At 49.1% G+C, this 8204-nt stretch overlaps 1 long non-coding RNA gene across 1 annotated transcript in view; it reads left to right on the top strand.

The window, feature by feature from the left end:
• LOC309346414 overlaps window positions 1-4642 on the top strand; it is a 106272-nt gene extending 101630 nt beyond the window's left edge. The window contains exon 3 of the long non-coding RNA XR_014158627.1: window positions 4586-4642. This is a non-coding gene — a long non-coding RNA (uncharacterized lncRNA). The remainder of the gene's footprint in view (window positions 1-4585) is intronic.
• The last annotated feature ends 3562 nt before the right edge of the window (window positions 4643-8204 follow it).

Below are 8204 nucleotides of genomic sequence, written 5' to 3'. Positions count from 1 at the left end.
ATCTGCCAAAGTGAGAGACTGTCCTACATCCATTCAATGGGGCTTACCCCACCCTTCCATTTCCATTGCCAGGAATGGGAAATCAGGTGGTGGTGGGGTTTGATGTGAGACAGGTACCCTATTCCCTAAACACATTTTTCTCCTCACAGCCCAATGTGGAAATAAATAAACTGGAGGCACCTTTCACCTGTCATCCAAAAAGGTTTACATTCTGGGTGTGTCAATGCAAACAAGTCTTTGTCCTCTGTGGCCATGTCTCTCTGGATTTTGAATTAGGGGAGTGTTTTCAGGATGACTCCTAGAAAAAGAACAGCCAGCCTCCCACTTCAGATCATTCTCCCCATTGACAGTAGCTGAAGGTTCCACTTGTGCCCAGTGCACCAGAATTGATGGTCCACAGTGGTGGTTGATTGAAAGCCCCGAGTGGTAATTCTTACAGAGTTGCAGCAGGTGTCCTCCAGCCAGGGCAGCTAAGAGAGCTTTTGTGTTGTGCTGGCTGTGATTGGCTGGCTCATTTGTGATTGACAAGGCTTCTTGAAAGGGGTGGATGTCCAGAGAATTCAACTCCTGGAGGTGCAGCAACTTCTGGAGAAGGGAGTGTTTTGAGATTAAAAATGGAAGCCCATTCAGTCCTCTGCTAAGAGAAATTGGTAGAATTCAAAAATACCTGCAAACACCCTGAAGTTGTAAGCCTGTGTGTACTTACATTGCAATGGGCCCTGTCAGATGGGTGTGTTTAGCCTGGATAAGAGGAGACAGAGGAACTACGAGAGCCACTTTCAGATATCCAAAGGGCTGTCACATGGAAGATGGAGCAAGCTGGTTTTTTCTTGCTCCAGAACCAGTGGCTTCAGGTGACAGTGGTACCTCGGGTTACAGACGCTTCAGGTTACAAACTCGACTAACCAGAAAGTGGTTGCTCCAGGTTAAGAACTTTGTCCCAGGATAATAATGGAAATCGCACATCAGCAGCAGTGGGAGGCCCTGTTAGTGAAAGCATGCCTCAGCTTCTAATTTCTCCCACTCTCTTTCCCCAAGAGCCTACACTAGCGCAAATTTAAAATAGTTGTGGACCACTAAGGTCCGCAAAGATCAGATAGACTGCTCTGTCATTACCTTATGAAAGTTGAAATAATTTTTTAAAAAAAATTATTTAAAAATTATGAAAGTTGGATTGCCCTGATATATAGAGAATATTATTTAAAATTGTACAGTAGTCTGGTGCAACTACTCTTCTGTAAGCAAGTGAAAGTAATTCCTTTCTCACAGCAGAAGGGTGTCCAGCAATAGAGGGTCCTTGGAGCACCCCACAAGGGCCTAACCTTTGCTCCCATAAGGTCACAAGCAAGAAACTTCAGCCAGAAGATGGAAGCAAAACAGCAGCCAGTAGGCCTGATCTTTATTGTTGCAACAAGACTTCCCACTCCCACAAAGATGAAGCAGCCAGAAGCCCCAGTCAATGGTTACATCAGCATTTTAAGTTTCCGAAAGTTTCCCATAATACCGTATTTTTCGCCCTATAGGACGCACTTTTCCCCCTCCAAAAATGAAGGGGAAATGTGTGTGCGTCCTATGGGGCGAATGCAGGCTTTCGCTGAAGCCTGGAGAGCGAGAGGCGTCTGTGCACACCGACACCTCTCGCTCTCCAGGCTCCAGGAAGCTATCTGCAAGCCTTGTGTGCCCGGGGGAACTCCCCCCGGCGCGCAGGGCTTGCGGGCGGCAGCCGGCAGCGCGGAGCACGGGGCGTCCTCCGGAGGGCGCCCCGTGCTTTGCGCACGTGTCCGCAGCCTGCCGCCCGGTGGGCGGGGTGCCCTGAAGCAGAGCGCCCCGCGCGTCGGACAGACATCGGCCAGCCCCACAAGCTCAGGAGACAGCGCTGAGGCACAGCGCCGCCATCCCACTGTTCCCGACCTGGTTTTGGGGAGAAATAAAGGAAACATTTTTTTCCTTTATTTGCCCCCCCCCCCAAAAAAAGTAGGTGCGTCCTATGGCACGGAGCGTCCTATGGGACAAAAAATACGGTACATCTCAGGATGCATCATCAAGACATCATAGAAGTGTCACAGAAAAGGTGTGGTCTCAGGTGGAACCTGAGATCTAGGCATGCCCCTGTCACTCAAATACAGTGGTACCTCGGGTTACCACTCAGGTACTTCAGGTTAAAGACGCTTCAGGTTACAGACTCCGCTAGCCCAAAAATAGTACCTCGGGTTAAGAACTTTGCTTCAGGATGAGAACAGAAATCGTGCAGCGGTGGCACAGAGGCAGCAGGAGGCCCCATTAGCTAAAGTGGTGCTTCAGGTTAAGAACGGACCTCCGGAACAAATTACAGTGGTATCTCAGGTTAAGTATTTAATTCGTTCTGGAGGTCCGTACTTAACCTGAAACTGTTCTTAACCTGAAGCACCACTTTAGCTAATGGGGCCTCCTGCTGCTGCCGCACCGCCAGAGCATGATTTCTGTTCTCATCCTGAAGCAAAGTTCTTAACCTGAAACACTATTTCTGGGTTAGCGGAGTCTGTAACCTGAAGCGTATGTAACCTGAGGTACCACTGTAAGTTCTTAACCCAAGGTACCACTTTACAGTCTTTCACACTTCCTCCAGCACAGTAGAAAGGAAAGCATTTAAAGTTCCCTGGTCTCTGAGTCAAGTCAAATACACCCCTTCGTCTTGTCCGGGCTTCATCCCACTATGGAGCGGGTAGGCATTGTGATTGACATGGTTATCTGTCTTGGGGCAGGATATCACCAATCATGACTCCTTGGAAGGCTCTGCAGACCTGACTGTACATCTTGGGGATTATGGTGGGCTCGCTCACCCCATCCCTTACAATTCGCTTCCCTGGCTCCTAAATGCCATTGAAAATGACAAGATTGATACAACAAGTAAGTGATTTCTTACGAATTTCTAAAGTTTTCCTATAGAGCCCGTACATTTAACAGTGAATTGCTACATCTGGTATCAACACTTTCCCTGTTTTCCTTTGTTGGAGGCCTGGGGCTCAGCAGGGAGTTGCAGGGTCCTGAATTGAGCTCCCCTTGCAGATGCAATGCCTTTGCAGATATGCTGCTATTATTTTCTCTTGACGCTGGAGGATTTGGTTTGAGAGGTGAAAGGCAGGGAAATGCCTCTGTGGTCCGTGTGTCAGTGAATGGCTTGGTGATGTGCAGCAGAGACTCTTTGGCTTTGCCTTGTGGTGTGGAGAGGCAAGGCGGGAGGGTGGGGGTGGTCTCTCACCCCCCCCTTTCCAATTTCCCAGTTACATATCCTCAGACAGCTGTGAGGAAAATCTTTCCCGCTAAGCTGGGGTAGCAGGCAGCTGTGCCAGTGAGAGAAGGCAAGCTGGATATGACAATTTGGGTAATTTTTGTTCTGCCTGGATTTTCCCCAATTTTGCTCAAAATAGATTTGGGGGTATTTGAAAATTACTGCAATCTAGAAAGACAAGTGTAAAGTTGCAATGGTATTCTGTACAAAGAAAGCCCAAAGTTTATAGTTCAGGCTTCCTCAACCTCGGCCCTCCAGATGTTTTGAGACTACAATTCCCATCATCCCTGGCCACTGGTCCTGCTAGCTAGGGATCATGGGAGTTGTAGGCCAGAAACATCTGGAGGGCCAAGGTTGAGGAAGCCTGTCATAGCTGCTAACTCGGATGCCCTTGAAGAGGACTGGGGAAATTCACAAAGACAAAACTATCAATGGTGGTTGGATAGAATAACTGGGCTTCCCAGAAGCACCTGTGCTGGATTAGAGTAACCTTAGCTTTGACCCAGCAGGGCTGGCTCCAGCTTTTCAAGAACCACTAGATTCTGCCAAACTGGCAAGGCCAGCCCAACACATTTTGCTCCCTGAGGCCAATAACAAAATGGCACCACCCCCGTGAACCCCACTTTGCTACTAGTGCTGTTCCTGAGGGAGATCAGCAGGGTGGATCTAGAGGTGGAGAGCAAGGTGCAGGACACACAGAAGGGCATGGCCAGGGAGCTCAGGAGGAAGCCCTGTGGGCACCACTGCCTCCCAGCACATGCCACCTGAGGCAATTGTCTCACTCTGCCTAATGGTAGGACTGGCCCTGAAAAGTGACCCAAACTGCCAGGAACATGGTCTGAAGGTGTGCAATGCAGCAGCTCGGATGAAGCTGCCTGGAAACCTCATGCATCTCACCACCTTTTGCTTCATGGATCAAAGGATGATGTTCATTGTTAGGCACACAAGTCAAGAGGCGACTCGTAGATCTACAACCAAAGGATGGAGACAGGTTGCCACCTGCTTAGTCTATTATTGTTAACACTTGCTAGATTCTTTATACAAAAAAGAGTCACAAAGATAACAAATAAAAGCAGTTAACACCTAGAAAATTTAAAACAGTGCACAACACAAAATGCCTAAGATGCACATCCAGTAAAAGGAGACCCCCCCCCATTAAAGGGTGAGCCCCCCCTCCCCATTATAGGGTGAGGCCAGCTTAGCTACCAGAGTCCTGAGTCAATACAAATATTTTGGCTGGATGCCTGAAAACAGATAATGATGTTCCACCAGCCTTTTCCCCTGGGGAAAGCATTCCACAAATGGCTACTTAAGTAGTTGTTGTTTAGTCGTTGAGTCGTGTCCGACTCTTCGTGACCCCCTGGACCAGAGCACGCTAGGCACTGCCTCCCGCATTTTGGTCAAACTCATGTTTGTAGCTTCAAGAACACTGTCCAACCATCTCGTCCTCTGTCGTCCCCTTCTCCTTGTGCCCTCTTTCCCAACATCAGGGTCTTTTCCAGGGAGTCTTCTCTTCTCATGAGGTGGCCAAAGTCTTGGAGCCTCAGCTTCAGGATCTGTTCTTCCAGTGAGCACTCAGGGCTGATTTCCATAAGAATGGAGAGGTTTGATCTTCTTGCAGTCCATGGGACTCTCAAGAGTCTCCTCCAGCACCAGAATTCAAAAGTAGGCATGGCTAATTCCCATTGGATGAAAGGCAGGGAGCCCAACAGTAGGTGGCACCAGAGCCTATGACAGGCAAAGCCAACTTTGAGTGTTGTCCTCCTGTTTGCTGAGTTCTACCAGGGCAGTGCTGAGACTAAGGAGGAGGAAGATGAGTTGGCTGAAGACAGGCTGAGGTTGGGGGGGGGGGCAATGCCCCATTCACACTAATAGGCCAGCCCACACCAACTCAGTGCAGTGTGTGTGTCTCTATAGATCTTTAAAAAAAAATTTTTGAACAAGCTCAGTTTTGTTACACGCCACCTGATTCTCCACCGCAGTTGGAGGTTCCAGGAATGGCAGGTCTTTCCTTTGGAAATGAGGCACAGCGGAGACTCTGGTGTCTTCATGATATATGGTTTATTTACACATATAAGCTACCTTTCCTTACTGTGGAGGAGTCCACAGCATTACACTCAAAGCGTCTCTCTCATGGCTGCAATGTTGCCTCCAAACTGCCTGCCCCCATGGTGCTCCGACCCCCCTTTTTCCCCACGTCCCCAACTGCTTCCTAAAACTCCACTATTTCCCCTCTGCTTACACCAGCCCACTGCAATTCTGAAACTCCCCCCTCCCAACTCTGCATTGTCTTTTACTAACTACTCAGGGTGGGTCTCTACCCCTCTGAGTTTGGCAGGCAGAGAGTCCTCGCCTTGTTGTGGGCTTCCTTGGTGCCCCCCCCGTCTTTTGCACTCGCTTAATGGTCCATCTCTTCAGGCGATTACTTCATCAGGAAGCCAGCCTGGCTTGTTTTTTAAAACTTTGCTTATATTCAGTGGCAGAGCTTCATGCTCCGGCACCTGGGGCATACAGCAGGCGGGGGCGTGGCTGGGGCGTGTCCTGGGGGCGTGGCACCCAATGGGGGGGGCAGCCGCGATGGCACCCCACTGGGATTGTGGTGCCAGGGATGGGGCACTCCCCCTGCCCCCCTCTTTCTCCGCCAGTGCTTATATTTTAACATGATAAATTCTGTGTCTGGCATTCCAGAATTAGAAGGGGAATCCAGGCACCCCACAAACTTACACACCAGACCACAAGACGCACCTAGTTTTTGGAGGAGGAAAACAAGAAAAAAAATATTCTGAATCTCAGAAGCCAGAACAGCAAGAGGCATCGCTGCGCAGCGAAAGCAGCAATCCCTCTTGCTGTTCTGGCTTCTGGGATAGCTGCGCAGCCTGCATTCGCTCCATAAGACGCACACACATTTCCCCTTACTTTTTAGGAGGGAAAAAGTGATTCTAATAGAGAAAAAAATACGGTATAATACTTTTATAGAATTTTCTAATGTTTACTGTTTAATACAGACAAAACATTTAAATGCTCAGAAATCAAGATGCAGTTAGGCATACTGCCTCCCCTTCCAAATGACTAGGTAGCCTGGACTCACCCTGGCTCTCTCTTTGTGGCACATGCCCCCTTCATTCCACAACAAACCGGTCCCTTCAGTCATTCCAGAATAACAGCTTAGGCACAAGTCATGATGCATAAACTCTAAAGGAAACAATTTGTCTCATTAGTTACCCATGTCTGGCCATTTCCTCCGAAGATCCAAAAGGCACCCTGGGTCATTCTTCCCCTGTGCTAGAAATATTAGCTCCATTTACTCCTTGGGGCTCTAAATGAGTCCTTGTTTCTTACAGGATGGGCATCATGTTATGTCATCTGTTCATTCGTTTTTATTTGCTGTACTGTATAGCCCAACCTTTTCTCCCATTTTATCATCACAAAACAGCCCTGTGAGATAGGTGAGGCTAAGAAATAATGTCCCCCTCCCCTGATAACCCAGTAAGCTACATTGGCAGAGCAGAAGATTTGAACTCTGATATGAACTGCTCATCCCACTGGCTCCTGCAGAGGGTTTGCCTCTTGGTGTGCCTCTGCAAGCATCATCTGACCCCTGGACGCAGGAGTCCCATTGTGGACAGGTATCTCAGCATATTCCTGTTTTGGTTGTGTAATGTCACATTCACCACATGATGGCAGTGTTGTTAGAGACTGCGGGAACAGAGGCTGCCTTCATTTTTCAGTAGCAGTTTTCAAACTACTGATGCAATAGAGCCAGGAGAGAGAAAACTATGAGGGTGGGGCATGAACAAGGCCTGATTCTGGCAAACCTTATGCACTAATGGAGCACAATCTTTTGGGATGCTTTCTTGTGCAAACCCCACGGAAAGGAATAGGAGCTATAAAAGATCTGGGTACCTTCAGGGTTGCCAGGCCTCCATTGGGCTTTCATATGGAAACAGTGCCCTGTAAGATTGCATGGGGGGCGCGGGTGGCACTGTGGTCTAAACCACTGAGCCTCTTGGGCTTGCTGATCAGAAGGTTGGCGGTTTGAATCCCCACGACAGGGTGAGCTCCTGTTCCTCGGTCCCAGCTCCTGCCAACCTAGCAGTTTGAAAGCACACCAAAAAGTGCAAGTAGATAAATAGGTACCACTCTGGTGGGAAGGTAAATGGGGTTTCCGTGCGCTGTTCTGGTCTCGGTGTTCTGTTGCACCAGAAGCGGCTTAGTCATGCTGGCCACATGATCCGGAAAAACTGTCTGTGGACAAACGCTGGCTCCCTCAGCCTGTAAAGCGAGATGAGCACCGCAACCTCAGAGTCAACCTAGCTGTCAGGGGTTCTTTACCTTTACCTTTTTAAGATTTCATGGAGCAGCTCACTGGCGAAGAACAGGCAAAAGCTCCTAGGTACAAGCTCCCAAGGCCTCTCAGCTAAAAAGGCTGCAAAAGACCTTTCTCTGCCCCAGCCCTCGAAGAGCTCTTGCTAGTCAGTACCAACACTGCTGGGCTAGAGATCAACAAACAAATCTGTCTTAGTAAAAGTCAGCTTTGTATGCTCGTCAGCAATTCAGTTTCGTGGTGAGAGATGGCATTACGGCTTCTTAGGGAAAAGCCCTCTGGTCCAACTCCTCCAATACTGGCTATGCCTAGGCAGGAAGGAGAAGAGGACGGCCTGTCTCAGTGGCGCTTTGCTTTAGCATCCTATGCTGGTGTTTCAGCTATCTAAAGTCATGCCCAGAATGAGTGGGACCAGAGGTAAAAAGTGGACAGGTTACCTTCCAGCCCAACGAAACCCAGAGCCTTTTATAGACCTATCTCCCACCCAGGGAGGCAAGAGACTAGGAGGACGCATGCACCCCATCCTTCCGCCCCAGAGAGTGCAGAGCTGGGTTGGTGATGTGTGTGGCCCAGGGGGAGTCCTGGGAGCTACATAAAAGGGCCTAGATGGCC

The sequence above is a fragment of the Podarcis erhardii genome (genome assembly GCF_964252035.2).
Source record: "Podarcis erhardii genome assembly, chromosome: 7".
NCBI classification, from domain to species: Eukaryota; Metazoa; Chordata; class Lepidosauria; order Squamata; family Lacertidae; genus Podarcis; species Podarcis erhardii.
This window is presented reverse-complemented; position numbering and strand designations above follow the sequence as displayed.